The sequence below is a fragment of the Pan paniscus genome, chromosome X (genome assembly GCF_029289425.2).
Source record: "Pan paniscus chromosome X, NHGRI_mPanPan1-v2.0_pri, whole genome shotgun sequence".
NCBI lineage: Eukaryota > Metazoa > Chordata > Mammalia > Primates > Hominidae > Pan > Pan paniscus.
Genome location: NC_073272.2, coordinates 102,038,521 through 102,055,927, shown reverse-complemented (window position 1 = coordinate 102,055,927; position 17,407 = coordinate 102,038,521). Strand labels below are relative to the sequence as shown.

At 39.9% G+C, this 17,407-nt stretch overlaps 1 protein-coding gene across 2 annotated transcripts in view; it reads left to right on the top strand.

The window, feature by feature from the left end:
* The first annotated feature begins 4,224 nt into the window (after nucleotides 1-4,224).
* Nucleotides 4,225-17,407, top strand: part of LOC129395270 (nuclear RNA export factor 2) — an 80,870-nt gene continuing 67,687 nt past the window's right edge. The window contains exons 1-2 of one of the 2 annotated variants that reach the window (XM_055106314.2): nucleotides 4,225-5,537; nucleotides 6,758-6,879. The gene's annotated coding sequence lies outside the window, so the exon portion shown is untranslated. Of the gene's footprint in view, nucleotides 5,565-6,757; nucleotides 6,880-17,407 lie in introns of both variants that reach the window. The other variant, XM_055106313.2, reaches the window with a different exon arrangement.

The window sequence follows — 17,407 nt, the reverse complement described above, 5'->3', positions numbered from 1 at the left end:
TTCCCACCAACAGTGTACGAGGGTTCCCTTTTCTCCACACCCTCATCAGCATTTGTTATTGCCTGTCTTTTGGATATAAGCCATTTTAACTGGGGTGAGAAGATATCTCATTGCGGCTCTAAAGATCAGTGATATTGAGCACCTCTTCATCTGCCTGTTTGCCATTTGTACGTCTTCTTTTGAGAAATGTGTATTCAAATCTTTTGCCCATTCTCTAACCGGATTATTAGATTTTCTCCAATAGAGTTGTTTGAGCTCCTTGTATATTATACTGGTTATTAATCCCTTCTCAGATGGGTAGTTTGCAAATATTTTTTTCCCATTTTGTGGGTTGTGTCTTCACTTTAGTGGTTGTTTCCTTTGCTGTGCAGAAGCTTTTTAACTAGTTGTGCATGATCCCATTTGTCCATTTTTGCTTTGGATGCCAGTGCTTCTCGGGTATTACTCGAGAAATTGTTGCCCAGAACAGTATGCTGGAGCGTTTCCCCGGTGTTTTCTTGTAGAAGTTTCATAGGCTGACATCTCAGATTTACGTCTTTAATCCATTCTGATTTGATTTTTATATAAGATGAGAGATAAGGGTCAAGTTTCATTCTTCTCCATAGGGATACCCAGTTTTCCCAGCACCAGCGCCATTTATTGAAGAGACTGTCCTTTTTCCAGTGTATGTTCTTGGCACCTTTGTGAAAAATGAGTTCACTGTAGGTGTGTGGATTTGTTCCTGGGTTGCCTATTCTGTCCCATTGGTCTATGGGTCTGTTTTAATGTCAGTACCTTGCTGATTTGGTTACTATAGCTCTGTAGTATAATTTGAAGTCAGGTAATGTGATTCCTCCAGTGTTGTTCGTTTTTGCTCAGGATAGCTTTGGCTATTCTGGGCCTTTTGTGGTACTATATGCATTTTAGGATTGCTTTTCCTATTTCTGTAAAGAATGTCACTGGTGTTTTTGTAGGGATTGCATCAAATCTGTGGATTGCTTTGGGTATGATGGACATTTAAACAATATTGATTCTTCCAACGCATGAACATGGAATAACTTTCCATTATTGTGTCCTCTTCGATTTATTTCATGAATGTCTTACAGTTTTCATTGTGGAGATCTTTCACTTCTTTGGTCAATTCCGAGGTATTTAATTTTATTTGTGTCTACTGTAAGTGAGATTAATTTTGATTTCTTTTTCAGGGTGTTCACTATTGGCATATATAAATGCTAGTGATTTTTGTAGGTTGATTTTGTATCCTGCAACTTTACTAAATTGGTTGATCAGTTCTAATAGTTTTCTGGTGGAGTCTTAAGGTTTTTCTAAATATCAGATCATATCATCAGCAAACAAAGGTAATTTGGCTTCTTCCTTTCCAGTGTGGATGCTCTTTACTTCTTTCTCTTACCTGATTGCTTGAGCAAAGACTTCCCGTACTATGTTGAATAACAGTGGTGAATGTGGGCATCCTTTTCATGTTCCAGATCTTAGAGGAAAGGCTTTCACTTTTTCCCCATTCAGTATGATACTAGCTGTCAGTCTGTTGTATATGACTTTTATTATGTTGAGGTATGTTCCTTCCATACCCAGTTTGTTGAGGAATTTTATCAGGAAGGAATGTTGGATTTTTATCAAATGCTTTTTCAGCATCAGTTGAAATAATCATATGGTTTTTATCTTTCATTCTGTTGATGTGATGTGTCACATTGATTGAGTTGCATATGTTGAACCATCCTCGCATCCCAGGGATAAATCCCACTTGGTCATGATGAACGATCTTTCTGATGTATTGTTGAGTTGGGTTTGCTAGTATTTAGTTGAGGATTTTTGCATCGATATTCATCAGAGATATTGGCCTGTATTAAGAAGTCACTGTAAGAAGATGCCTGAGAGTGGATACTTGGTCAGTGTAATGATTTTAATATGCGCCTTTTCTATTCTTCAGAAAATAGTCTCCTTTCTTATTTACTTTAGAATGTCATGACCCCCAACCTATGGAATTAATTAAACAAGAAACATTTCCAATACACTATTTCACATTCAGAAGGTTTCACAGTCTTTCAGTGTCAAACCTTGTGAGCAAAGCCAGGGCAACAGGCTCTAAGCTGACAAAAAAGTTTACCAGTATCTTCCATAGAGATGGCCTTTTCATTCATATAGATTCCATCGGCAAGTCAGGCCAGACCTTTCAGACTCTGACTTGTAAAAAAGTCTTGTGTAAGGAAAACTTACCAGTTTGCAACTAGTGTTTGGTCACTGCTGAGAGAAACAAATATTAAGAAATAAATAAATATGTCTCAGAGAGTTAAATAGGCATACTTGGAAACACGAAAGCTTAGAAAATGAATTTAATATGGCAGATTTTATTGAGAATGCATCATGAGTCATAGGAGTTCAGAAATCAGGAAGTTCAGGAAGAAGAAAAAGATCACAAAGGCAAGTTTATGATTACATCTACTAATCGAGGAACTGCTTGCTCTGCAACCAGTAGATGATCACGAGATGGTCAGATCTTGGTAGGCCCACAAGAGATGTCAAAATAAAATTCTCAAAAATAAACATCCTAGAGACCTCCAGTTCTGGCCAAGCTGGAGTTTGCCCTTTCCTCCCAGATGGTCCCTCTACATCAGAACACCCTGAATATAACAGCAAACCAGCAAAGAAAGCTCTGAAACGTGGAAAGGGGAAAGCAGACCGACTCGTGCTCTCAGGACTCGAGCAAGAACACAGGCAGCGCATTCCCTTGGTTTTTCTATTTCCACCCAATATCCCAGACAGGGCACCGCAGAAGCCCCCAGTCCAGAACCACCAACAATGGCAGACACAAAGCTCCAAGAAAAGCCTATTTCCTCTGCCAAAAGACCAGAAAAAACGTGATCTAAAAACTGAAAAACCTTTGTGACAAATTCCCCTCCCCTACACTAGACAAACAACAATGGAAAAACCTTATCTCCCCCAACCCCCAAGGTTTCAGGGAACAAGAAGGAAACTTGTCTTCTATCCTGCCTCTCTGAGGCAGATGGTGATGATCCAATTCACCTGTCAGGGTAGTGTCAGTGGTGTCCAGCAGCAAGATGAGCCTTCACCTTCACCTGACATCAATAACACTGAACAAGGCAGTCCAAGTTGGGACTAGTAAGCATTCCATTTATCCCCATCTCTGGTGTCAGTGATGCCCAGTGGAAAGTTGAACCTTTACACTCACCCAAACTCAATGAAGTGGTGTGAGGCGGGGCTAATCGACACTCTGCTTTCCTGCTCAGGCATTCTGTGCAAGCTAGGCCCTATGGAGAGCTGTGCCTCCTCGTCCACCCATCATCAAGATGGAATCAGGTGGTGGGAGGCAGGGTTTGTTGGCAGTCTCCTTTCCCCCTCCTTCCCCTGATGTTCTCAGAGACCAGTGGGGACCTAGGCTTCTGCCCCACCACACTGCAGCAACAAAACTTTGAGTCAGCCATCCAGTTCCCCTTTCCCTAAAGCCTAGCAAAGAACTGTGCCTATACTCCCCGACCCCACCTCTGAGGTAACAAAGTGTGGTGAATTGGTGCCCCCTTTTTTATTGGAAATGTTCTCAGGGGGGCTAGGGTAGAAGTTCAGCTCCCACCCCCAGCCATCTGTGAAGAGGCAAGGTGAACCAGCAATCTAGTTTGCTAGGATGGTATCAGAACAGGAATCTGCACATATCACCTTATGATATGATGGGACCACCATCATATATGTGGTCTATCATTGAACAAAAAGTCATTATGTGGTGCATGACTGAATATGGACTATCTTAATGAAATGTCATCACAGCCTTATGAGGTTAAATTTATTACTATTCCCAGTTTAAAGATGGATAATAAAAGCTTGGAAGAGTTTACCTGGCCAAGGTTATTTAGCTACAAAGTGGTAATGCCACGGATTCAGTCCTAAGATACCTGATGCCCATTACCCCATCTACTGAAAGATGACACTGTACTGCAAAAATTAAAACAGACATAGCTGATCTGCTTCTTTACCTGTAATTAGAGTAAAAGAAAACAACAAAACAAAACAAAAACAACACAGTGACATGCTAACTGTCATGAAGAAAAGTACCACATGTCTGATAAGGTGATCAGAGATGTACACTAAGTAAGGAAGGTAGCTATAGGGATATCTAAGGCCAGGCTGTTACAGAAAAACACTCAACGGTATGGGAGTATGCTTGCTGAGCTAGTGTTAGAGCAACAAAAAGGAGGCTAGTGTGGCTGGAGAAAAATCCATTTATTCATTCAAAGTATCCACTGAAGCAGGCATTGTTATAGGCACTTAGGGTACATTAATGAGCAATAGACAAAGATATTTGCCCTTCTGGAATTTGTATTTTTCCACCATGGGAGACAGACAATAAAAAACAAAAACAGCATATGAGTAAAATATATTGTATTCCAGAAGATGACTGTGGGGGGAAAAATCAAATAGGGAAGAAGTGGAATCAGGAGTGTGGGCTGAGGGTTGGACATTCAAACAAATATTGGCTGCTTTGCAATTGATAGTATTATTAGATGGGTGGAAGTCTTCTCCTTTGTGCCGCCTTTGCCAGGCATCAGTGTAAATGCTCTATTGGCTTCACTGCAGAGGACAACACATTTTTCCTATCTTTGGTCAGGACTCAGTTCCTTCTTTAATATATCAGAGAACCAGAGACACTAATATCTGACAGCCTTTTGCCATCAAGTGGCCATGCGTTTTTTAAGTAAGCATCCCCTGCTACACGTCCACTAAATTTGAGCTTTTAACTGTCTGTGTTGAGACGTGGCCTGGTAGAAACCCTCGCTGGGGCCAGGCGCAGTGGCTCACGCCTGTAATCCCAGCACTTTGTGAGGCCGAGTCGGGCGGATTACGAGGTCAAGAGAGGGAGACCATCCTGGCTAACATGGTAAAACCCCGTCTCCACTGAAAATAGAAAAACCAGCCGGGCGTGGTGGCAGGTGCCTGTAATGCCAGCTACTCGGGAGGCTGAGATAGGAGAATCGCTTGAACCCGGGAGGCAGAGGTTGCATGAGATGGGATCCCGCCAGTGCACTCCAGCCTGGGCAACAGAGCGAGACGCCGTCTCAAAAAAAAAAAAAAAAGAAAGAAAAGAAAAAAAAAGAAAGAAAGAAAGCAAAGAAACCCTGGCTGGCCAGTGCCCAGGCCATACACAATGGCATTGTGCCTCACTTTTCACCTAAGACGAAATCAGCGGGTGGGGCAGGCTTATAATCAGAACACCCCTCCCTTTCCACCTCACACACTCCCACCCACCTGTCCCACGATCCTTCCTGCCCCTCCCGCTCTCCCACCCTTGGTTTCTCGAAACCCCTTCTCCTTCCCTGCCCCCCGTCCCCCCAGCCCCGGGGGGGAGGGGCAGGAATCTGGCTCCACCTCCCAGTATGGAGATGATTGGTCAAAGGAGGTCACCTGACCAAGCTGAGCCAATTGAAGTCCTCTTCCCACTGCTCTGAGAAGGAACCGTTAAGACGCTGGGCCCCACCCACAAGATTGCGTCTTGTTTGTGGCAAGATTCTGAGGGGAAGTGTAGCTCCCAGGTTGGTTCCAAGTCTTCTTCCAATTAGGTAAATTACAAAAATATCTTTTCCATAAATTTCCTTTCTTTTCCTTTTTGCCTTTTTTTTTTTTTTTTTTTTTGAGACGGAGTTTGGCTCTTGTTGCCCAGGCTGGGGCGTAATGTCGCGATCTCGGCTCACCACAACCCCCACCTCCCGGGTTCAAGCGATTCTCCTGCCTCACTCCCAAGTACCTGGGATTACAGGCATGCGCCATCATGCCAGGCTAATTTTTGTATTTTTAGTAGAGAGGGGGTTTCTCCATATTGGTTAGGCTGGTCTCCAGCTCCCGACCTCAGGGGATCCACCGCCTCGGCCTTCCAAAGTGCTGGGATTACAGGCGTGAGCGTCCGTGCCCGGCCCTTCTATAAATTTTATATAAACTAGGCCTTTTTTGGCCTACATTACCTAGGGTCAAGGTTTAGGGATTCATAGGAAAGGCAAATCCGGCTGGATTGCTCAGTGGTCCACTCTCCAGTCCACTCTCTATGTATCCCTTATCTTCACGTGTGATTAGGTTCAATTGTATGGCTAATCACTTCATGTTCTCTCTTTGCAATTTCTCAGGCAGGTTTTCTCTTCTTCTTCAGAAAGTTATATTTCTCTTTTGCATCTTAGTTTTGTTTATGGTTAATTTTGATATGGCGGGCTTTAAATTGTAAATATTGGATTGTATAGATATTTTTCTTTCTATTGTATTTCATTCCTTTTATGCTTAAAAATGCTTTCCTCATCTGAAGAGTAAATACATATTCACCTGTGTGTTGAAGATGACTGGGCTTTCATCTCTTATAATCTTTTTAACGAATCATGTGGTATGAGCATGTATCCCTCTTTGTATGCATCCTTCTAACTATGTTTCAATTGGTTATTGTTAAGCAGTGTGGTTTATAGGTTGCCAGCCCTTTAGCCACTGATTTTGTGTTTTAAAATTCTTTACTCTGAAATAATTTTAGACTTACAGAAAAGTTACAAAAATGATTATACAGAGAGCCCTCGCCTGGATTTCCTTAATGTTAACATCTTATATAACCATAGAAAAATTACCAAAACTAACTACTACATTACATTGATGCACTAATTAACATTACTACATCGATGTTAATTACCAACAGTTAACATTGATGTAGTACTATTAACTAATCTACAGATTTTATGTGAATTTCACCAGATATCTCACTGATGTCCTTTTTCTATTCTAGGATCTTATCCAGGACGCTTCACTGCATTTGGTCTTCATTTCTCCTTAGTCTCCTCCAGGCTGACATTTCCTCAATCTTTATTGGTCTTCCACAGCCCTGACACTTTTGGAGATACCAGTCAGGTATTTTGTGGAATGTCTCTCAATTTGTGTTTGTCTCATGTTTTCTTATGATTAGATTGAAGTTGTGCATTTGTAGCAAGCACACCTGTTTTATTCTCCTCCCTTTCCCAGTGGTGAGGGAGGGATTCCCACCCTAGTGTTGTGGGGGCGGCTGAACACATGGTACCCTATACTGGACAGATGGAATCCACAGCAATTTATTAGTAACATTTACTCACAACTGGAGAGAGGAGGGCAACTCACGCCAGGCAGAGCCACACAGTGTCACACTCTGGAAGAGAGTGAACAAGCAGGGGCTTTCAGGGGGAAGTCTTTGTAGTAACCAGAGGATGACGTGACCGTTGGTTCAGGGTAGGACAATTGGCTTGTTTGAATAATTCTGCAGGCTGGTGGGGACCTGAAACATGCTACCCAGAGATAAGCAGGCACTGTGTCTGTTCCACATGATAATAAGGAGGGTACTTTGGCCAGGGGGCCTTTCTCCCTGGGAACCCAATAGGGAAGATAACTTGTGGTGAGGCCATTCAGGGTCCTCCTGTTCTACCCCAGATGTCAAGGCATCCATATAATCGGACCTCTAATTTTAGGTCTTATGCGACATTACCGCAAACGTGATTTCGTTCCCTTCTATGTGGATCATGTCAGGGGTACATGACATCCATAAGTTGTATTACTGGTGGTGCTCACCTTGATCACTTGGTTAAAGTGGTGGGAGTTATGCTGCCCCAGTGTAATGCTACTATTTTCCTCTTTGTTAGTAATAAATATAGTGTGAAAAGTTCTTTAAGAAGAAACACAATAGATCCTCTTATATTCCTGTTTCTTCACAGACTTTGACCCACTACTGTTAAAATCTGTCTAGGGATCTTGCCTACAGCAAATATTACCTAATGGTGATTTTCTGTTTTCCTAATTTCTGCTACATTTATTAATTGGAATTCCTCTGTAAGGAAGAGCTATCTTTACTCCCTCATTCATTTATTTCTTCAATTTATTTATCTCAGTATGGGCTCTTGAATAATTATGTTATACATGCCAGGCTTAATACCTAGGTGATGGGTTGATGGGTGCAGCAAACCACCAGGGCGCAGGTTTACCTATGTAATGAACCTGCACATCCTGCACATGTATCCTGGAACTTGCAATAAAATAAAATAAAAATTTAATCTAATTATATCATTATTTTGTTCTTTGAACTGTTCTAGCCTTGGCCATTGGGAAGTCATTTTGGTTGGTTCTGTGGTCTTTTGATATGACCCTATCCTTTTTTGGTACCTTTTTCTGGCACAATAAGATGTTCAGATTCAGCATGTGTGTGCCCCCCTCCCCTCACACACACACACCCCTTATAGCCCTGGATTAAAACAACTTCTACGAGGAGCCCCGGTTCCCTTTCTTGGGGAATGCTATTTACCAACCAGTATCTCAGTGTGTGTTCATTATTAATGGCGTTTCATTGCTGCTAAGGCTCTCTCTATGGAGAGGGTTAGGAAATAATGTATGTATACACCCATGCCTATAGACACATCCACATTTATTTTGGTATCTATCTGTATGCATAGCTATTAAAAGCCAGGAGCTTGTATTGATACTTTCAATTCCAATCATTCTAGACTTATTTGTAGATTCGTTCTCCGACCTGGCTTTCATTATCAAATAGTTTACATACCTGTTTATTTCTGGTCAGTAGATACATAAAGTAGCGTCTGAATTGCTAACAAATGCCCCTGTTGCAAACATATTAATAACTTATATTTTTGTACAGTTGTTTTTGTCTTTGGCCTTAGAGGATATAGTCAAAATACTGCTCTCCAAAGTTATGTATCTTAGATCTTTTCTTCCTCTCTCCTTCAGCGTGGTTAAGACACTCATTTGTAATATTGTTAGTTGAACCTGTTTCTGTTTGATTTGGGGTACCCTCACCCCAATATCCCGGTTGATTTTAATTTTTTATTTATATTTTGGGTATGTGCATCATTACTATGATCCAAAGAGTCAGGGTTATACAAAAACCTATACTCGGAGAAATGTCACTCCTTCGTCATCCCTTCTACCCTGTTCCCATTCCCCATTTCTTTCCACTTCTTTCCCTGGCCCTCCCTGTAGGGTAATCAGCCCCTTTGGTTTCTGGTTTAACCTTTCCTGTATTTATTTTGCCCAAATGAGCAGATACATACATGTCTTCTCATATTCCCTTCTTACACGAAGGATAGCATACTATACATGTTCCTTTGCACTTTGCCTTTCCTACTTAACAGCATTCTTGGAAATCACTCCATATTGTTTCACAGAGATCTTCATCGTTCGTTTTTACAGCTGCATTGTACTCCATTGTGTGGCTGTGCCACACATAGTTTATTCAACCACTCGCCTATGTTTGGGCATTTTGTTTTTAATACAGAAACCAGGTCTCGCTCTATAACCCAGGCTGACTGAAGTGCAGTGGCACAATCATAGCTCATGGTAACCTCAAACTCCTGGGCTCAAGCAATTCACAACTGCCTCAGCCTCCCAAGTGGCTAGGACTACAGGTGTGTGCCACCATGCCTGGCTAATTAAAGACTTTTTATTTTTTATTTTATTTTTTGTCGATATGGGGCCTCGCTATGTTGCCCAGACTGGTCTGGATCTCCTGGCCTCCAGTGATCCTCCCGCCTTGGTCTCCAAAGTGCTGAGATTACAGGCATGAGCCATGGTGCCTGGCCTGTATGGGCTTTTAAATTCCTTCCAAGATTTTGCAGTTACAGACATTACTCCCGCGAATAACCCTGGACATGATTTTTTTTTTTTTTTTTGTATTGGTAGAAATGTACCTTCAAGGTATATTCCCACTAGTAGGATTATTGGGCCAAAAGTTAAGTGCACATGTAGTTTTCTTAGGTGTTTCCAAGTTTCTCTCCAGAAGGATTGTACTGGTTTTCATTTCCATTAGCAATATATGAGAATGACAATTTCCCCACAGCCTCACTAACAGAACATGTTGCCTTACTTTTGAAACTTTTTTCTACGGGTTAGGTGAGAAATGGTGTCTCGCTGTTTCTGTAATATACCTTTGTCTAACTATGAGCAAGTTTTGACACTTATCATATATTTGAGGACTGTTTTTATACTTTTTGTTGGAATTATCTGTTCATATCTTTCCCCCATATTTCTATTGCTGTTGTGGTCCTTCATCCCTCAATATTTAAGAGTTCTCTATATATTTGGAATATTATCCAGTTGTCTGCGATATATGCTGCAAGTACTTTACATCAATTTGTCAGTTGCCTTTTGATTTATTTATGATGCATTTGCATCACGTTAGTTTATCCTTATGTGGTCAAATCGATTGATTATTTTTTTCTTTCATTGCCTCCGGAATTTGAATCCTAGTTAGAAAGCTTTTCCCTACAGTGGGGTTCTGCCATGTTTTGTTTTGTTTTGTTTTGTTTTGTTTTGTTTTTCTTTCTTTTCTTTGGTTGACATGGAGTCTCGCTTTGTCGTCCAGGCTGGAGTGCAGTGGCGCGATCTCGGCTCACTGCAACCTCTGCCTCCCAGGTTCAAGCAATTCTCCTGTCTCAGCCTCTCGAGTAGCTGGGATTACAGCCGCCTGCCACCTCGCCTGGCTCATTTTCGTATTTTTAGTAGAGACGGGGTTTCACCATTTTGGCCAGGCTGGTCTCAAACTCCGGACCTCAGGCGATCCACCCGCTTCAGCCTCCCAAAGTGCTGGGATTATAGGCGTGAGCCACCCCCCTCCCCCGGCCACTGCCATGTTTTCTTCAAGAACTTACATGGTTTCATTTGTTATGTTTAGATCCCTAACCCATTTGCAGTTTATTCTTGTGCATGCTGTGTTATATGGATCTACCTTTATTTTTCCAGACGTCTCAGTTGTTCCAGGACCATTTATTAAATGTCCATCTTTGCCCTAAAGAGTTTATGTGCCATCTTTATCATGTACTAACTGTCATATGATTTGGTTGTATTTCTGAGTTTTCTATTCTAGTCCACTGGGCTATTGGTCTATTCTTGCACCAGTGCCACAATGTCGTAATTACAGAGGCCTTATAGTGTGCTTTTCTGGCTGATATCATAAGTCCCCTCTCATAGATTTTCTTTTTCACGTGTTTCCTGGCTATGCTTGCATGTTTTCACAAATATATTAACTTTACTATCAATTTGCCTAAATGCATAAAAATGTGTGCTGGCGTTTTTGCGACTGAATTAAATTTATACACCAATTTAGGAAGAACCGACATCTTTTTAATGCTGGATTATTCCATCTAGGACAGTGACGTAGTCTGTTTGGGCTGCTATTACAAAATACCATAGACTAGGTAGTTTATAAACAACAGAAATTTATTTCTCGCAGCTCTGGAGACTGACAAGTCCAAGATAAAGATTCTGGCTGATTTGGTGTCTGGTGAGGGCCCTCTTCCTCATCGATGGTACTTTCTAATTGTATCCTCAACATGGTGGAAGGGACAAGGCAGCTCTCTGAAGCCTCTTTTATGAGAGAACTAATCCCATTCATAAGGGCTCCACCCTTATGACCTAGTCGCCTCTCAAAAGGCCCCACCTCCTAATGGCATCACCTTGCGGGTAAAATTTCCTAACCTGCACATTGTGCACATGTACCCTAAAACTTAAAGTGTAATAATAATAAAATAAAATAAAATAAAAATAAAAATAAAAAATTTCAAGATAGTAATTTTGGGGGTGCACAAACATTCAGACCATCTCAGATAGCGTATGTGTTTCCATTTGTTCAAGTCTTCTGTGGTGTCATTCAGGCATATTTAAAAATTTTTCTTGTATAAATGTTGTTATCAAGTTTATTCCTAAACTTTAATCCTTGTTGCTAGTGTATATGGGGCTTTGTCTGTGAATGTATCCTCCAGCTGCTTATTTTTTGTGTGTGTATTAAAAGACTGCTGATTTTTTGTATGTTAATTTTATATTTTGCTACCTTAATGACTTCTTTTACTGGTTCAGTTGATTTATCATCGTTTCTATAGGGTTTTTCAGGTATACTATAATATCATCTGCATATAGAGATGGCTTTACTTCTCTTTGTAAAAAGTAAGTTTTATTGTGTATATCTAAGGTATACAACGCGGTGTTATGGGACACGTATGGATAGTAAAATAGTTACTATAGTGGAACAAATTAACATAACCCATTATGTCACATAGTGACCCATTTTTGGTTTTGGTAGCAGTAGGCGCTAAAATCTATTCATTTAGCAGAAATCCCACATCGTATCTAAAATCTATTCATTTAGCAGAAATCCCACATCATATTTAATAGTACAATTGTACAAACTGTATTCCAGCATGTTGTGCACTAGATCTCTAGTCTCTTTCATCCTACATATCTGCTACTTTGCATCCTCTGACCTACATCTCCCGCTTTCCTCCTCCCATCCCCTCCTCCCCACCCCGACCCTGATAACCACTGCTTTATTCTGTATCTCTGTATATTTGAGTTTTGTTTTACTTTTATTTTTTTAAGATTCCACATGTAAGTGAGATCATGCAATATTTCTCTTTCTGTATCTGGATTATTTCACTATTATTTCATTGTTATAGCATAATGTCCTCCAGATTCATCCATGTTTTGGCAAATGGCAAGATCTCCTTTTTAAAGTGCATACATACAACACATTTTCTGTATCCATCTGTCCCTTGATGGACACCTAGGTTGTTTCCATATCTTGGCTATTGTGATTAATGCTGCAGTGAACATGGGGAGTTCAGATACTTTTCAAAGATCAGCTGCTTTTAAAAGGTGGTTATTTTATTTCCTTTAAGTAGATACCCAGAAAAGCAGTTGCTGGGTCATATGATAGTTCTGTTTTTCACTACCATATTTTTTTCTAAAATAGAAAAATGTAGAACTACCATTTTATTACTAAAACAGAAAAAAAAATCTATTTCTTTAGGTACCTCCATACTGTTTTCCATAATGGTTGTCCCTATCTACATTCCCATCAACAGTGTACAAGGGTTCCCTTTTCTCCACACACTCGGCAATGTTTGCCATCTCTTGGCCTTTTGATAATAGCTATCCTAATGGTTGTATGGTGTTGCCTCATAGTAGCTTTTATCTGCATTTTCCTGATGATTAATGATGTTGAGCACTTTTTCATACACCTGTTAGTCAGTGTGTATGTCTTCTTTGGAGAAATGTCTATTCAGGTCCTTTGCCCGTTGTTTAAATTTGATTGTTTTTCTGCTATGGAGTTTTATGATTTCCTTACAAAATTTGGATGCTAACCCCTTATTCATATATATGTTTTGCAAGTATTTGCTCCCAATGTGTAAGTTGCCATTTCATTTTGTTGATTGTTCCCTTTGCTGTGCTTTTTAGTTCTTCTTATTCATTCCTAGGAAAATGATCTATTTCTCTGCTCAGTTGACTAATGCTTGTAATGCAAGATTGAACAGGTGTGAGGTAGTAGGCATGCTTTCCTTGTGCCTGATCCCAAGGGAAAGCTTCGAGTGCCCCCCCCCCCCGCCCACCCCATTAAATAAGTTACTAGCATTAGGACTTAGGTATATATGTTTTATCATGTTAAGAAAGCATCCTGTGGTGCCTATTTTCTTAAGGCTTTTCTATTTTTTAACATAAAGAGGTGTTGAATTTTTCCAAAGGCTTTTTCAACATCTGTGGTGATAACCATATGATATTTGTCTTTAAGTATATTAATATGGTGGATGATATCAAGGTACTTTCTAATATTGAGCCAATCTGTATTGATGGGATAAATCCCACTTTGCCAAAGTATATTATGATTTTTTAAATATGTTGTTTGCTAATATTTTATCTAGCATTTTTGCATCTACACTTATCTATCCATGTCACACTTGCTTCATAAAGGAAGTTATGAAAATTTCCCTTATAATGCTGTTGAATAATTTATAGAGCATTGGCACTCTGGTACTATCTGATCTTTGAAGGTTTAGTAGAATTGACCTGTAATAGCATCTGAGCCAGGTGCTTCTTGGGAGTTATTCCTTAATAACTTTTTCCATTTTTTTCTGTGAAAATTGGCCAAGTTAAGCCTTCCAGCATTAGAGTAAAAATCTTGATAATCTGTATTTTCCTAGGAAATTATTTATTTCATGTGTATTTTCAATTTCTTTATACACAGGTTTGAAAAGCAACCTAATTTTTTCTGTTTAAATGATTATCATTTGTCATTTATTATTTTGTATATTTGTGCTCTCTCCCTTTCTTCCTTCATTAATCTGCCTAGTGAGTTTGTCCATTAAAAAAAAAACCAGGATTTTGATTTAATAAATATACACACATTGTTTTTCTACTATGTATCTTATTAACATCTGCTTATGTATTCATTCATTCATTCATTCATTTTAATGACCGAATCTCCCTGGATCACTCAGTCTGGAGTGCAGCGTTGTGATCACAGCTCACTGCAGCCTTGAGCTCCTGGGCTCAAGCAATCTTCCCACCTCCGCCTCCTCAGTAAGTAGGACTACAGGCATGTTCCATCACGCCCTGCTAAAGAATCATTATTATTATTATTATTACTGTAGAGGCAGGGTCTCCTTATGTTGCCCAGGCTGGTCTCAAACTCCTGGCCTCAAGTGATCCTCCCGCCTCAGCCTCTCAAAGTGGTTGGATTACAGGTGTGAGCCACCAAGCCCGGCAATTTCTGCTTTTATGTTATTTCTTTATTTGTGTTTCTTTTGGTTTCCCGGGTTGTTCTTTTATTAGATTTTTGAGACAGTGCTTTAATTTGTCTAATTTTATTCATTCATTTTCATTGATGAGAGTATTTAGCGCTCTGAATCTGCTTCCAATCACTGCTTTAACTATCTTCTACAGAGTCTCATATGTAAGCTCTTATTATCACTCTTCTTAAATATTTCTGTAACTTCAGTTGGTATCTCGTCTTTATCTCGACATTTGCTTAATAGAAGACTTAACATTTTTTCCAGGTAGAAGAGCCTTTGTGCTTTCAGTTTGTGTTAGTAAGTTCTACTTTTGTTGCATCGTGATTGCAGAGGGTTGGTTGTAATATTTCTACTTTATGGAAATTAGCGAGGCCTTCACTGTGAGGTAATTATGATCACGTTTTGTTAATGTGCCATCAGCTTTTGACAAGGTGGTATATTCTTTATCTCCAAGGTGTAGATTTATGTGTGTGTATGTATGCCTGTGTGTGTATACACACACACAATGTATCTTATTAATTGTGTTGTTTACATTTTCGGTATAGGTCTCTTTATTGTACCACTGGATTTGCCTTGTACTGAGACTTGCCATGTATTAAATCTCCTATTATTACTGTGCTTCGATGTCTCCATACCTTTTGGCATTACAAAGGTGGTTCCTATGTTATTTGGTGCATAAGTATTCCTAAGTATTATATATTCACTGTGAATTTTCAATTTTAATGTTAGCATGTAAACTTTGTCATTAAAAAAATTACTTTTAGCACCTGCTTTCTTATTGAACATTTTACTATCTGGTCCACTAGTTTGTTTTTAACCCCCAGTCTCCTTTTAACACTCATCTACTGCCTTATGAAAAAAAAAAGTTTATTCTCTTTTTCTTTCTATCTCTCTCACTTCTCTTATTTTGCTTGCACTATTTCTTTTTTTCCACAATATAAAATAAATGCACGTTAGTCATTTTCCTTGCTTCACCTTCATTTTAGTATTAGATACCAAATGCTTGCCATCAGATGTTGTAGGGAAGATTTTCCTGTCATTACCTGTGGAATCACAATCCCAGTTTACCCTTTAGAATATAAGTTAGCAAACGTTTTCTGTAAAGAGCCATATGGTAAATATTCCAACCAGTGGGCCATAGTTTGCAGACCCTTGCTCTAGTGGAGTCCTCAGGAAGGGCTGATGGGTACATAATTTCCTAAGTTCCTGTCTGTTTTTCTATAAGCTGTGATATTAGTGAAGGATCGGCTGAGCTGGATATCAAATCAGTACTTCAGACGTTTTTCTCAGCCCATTTCTGAGTTTAGAGTTTTAAGTAATATTCTAATTCAAGGCAGGTTTTATATCCTCAAATGCTTGTTTGAATGGAATTAATTCTGTTTGCAGGGTTGACGTACAGTTTCCTTCTGTTTCATGGTTGTTTAATATGTGTGAAATTTTGTCTTCTGCTCTTTTTCTCTTTCTGGAATGTTTTTGTAAGGAATTATCCTTCCTTTTGTTCATTTTTATGATATTGGATTGTTTTACCAGATTCCTATTTTAAAGGTGCTATTTTCTGTCAGTGTAGAAAAATTCAGGCCTGAAATTTACTGATTTCGTTTGCTTGTTTTGGTAGCGGACAAAGAAGTTATGAGTGCTCTGATTCTGTGGTTCTCTTATGTCTTGCAAGATTCTTCATTTTCCCCTTTTGTTTCTTTTCCCCATCATTACCAAAGTGGCGAAGCATGCTTCTCCCTTTCTGTTTGCCCTTACTCTTACCCAGAAGCTGTGGATTTCAAAGGCTACTTTTATTTTATTTTATTTTAATTTGAGATAGAGTCTCGCTCTGTCTCCCAGGCTGGAGTGCAGGGGTGTGATCTCGGCTCACTGCAACTTTTGCCTCCTGGGCTCCAGCGATCCTCCCACCTCAGCCTCCCGAGTAGCTGGGACCACAGGCGCACACCACCACACTTGGCCACTGTTTTAAGTTTTCGTAGAGACGAGGTCTCACTATATTGCCTAGGCTGGTCTGAAACTCCTGGGCTCAGTGGTCCTCCTGCCTCGGGCCTCCCAAAGTGATGGGATTACAGGCATGAGCCACTGCACCCAACCCAAAGACTACATTCTAAGATCATCTCTACCCCTTTAAATTACACGTATTTTAGAGGTCCTTCCCTATAGTCCCTGCTCTTATTATCTGGGACACCTTTTTGGTATTTTTTTAGACTTAGTCTGGGCTCAGTCATTTTAACTGTAGTTTCAGACCAACTTTAAGTCCCTTGCCTCTTCCTTTCTCTGTGTCTCTTGCAGCTTTTCTTGGTCTGTCTTTGCTTGCCACAAAGACTAGTGATGAGAGCATGACAGATCTTGTGCTGGGATTTCATGCCTTTTCTCCTTTTACTCACTACTAAAGATTTGGCATTATCTGTTTCTAAGTAACGATGAGGATGTGGCTTCTGTATAGATTTACATCTTCCTTTCTGATTGGTTTATATCCTTTTGACATGAAACATTGGGAGGCAGGTGCCTGGGTGGTCGACATTGCCTTATGCTGACTTACAGCTGATTTCAAATGGCATTTTATCTTATCTAAATACATATGTGTGTGTATACACACACAGACAGACAGACACCACACACACACCAACACAGACATTTATACACACATACAAGTCTATTTCTATTCCATGTCTATAGTAGAGGTCTCTTGAAGTGGTCGTTTGATTTACCATATATTTGTTCAATACATATTTCATTTATTGCTATCTTTGGTGGCAGGCAGGAGACTGTGAAAATCTTCTCAGGATTTGTTAATGTTCCTCACCCTAAAGCAGGTTCATGTCAATGGACCAAAAGGTGCCAGC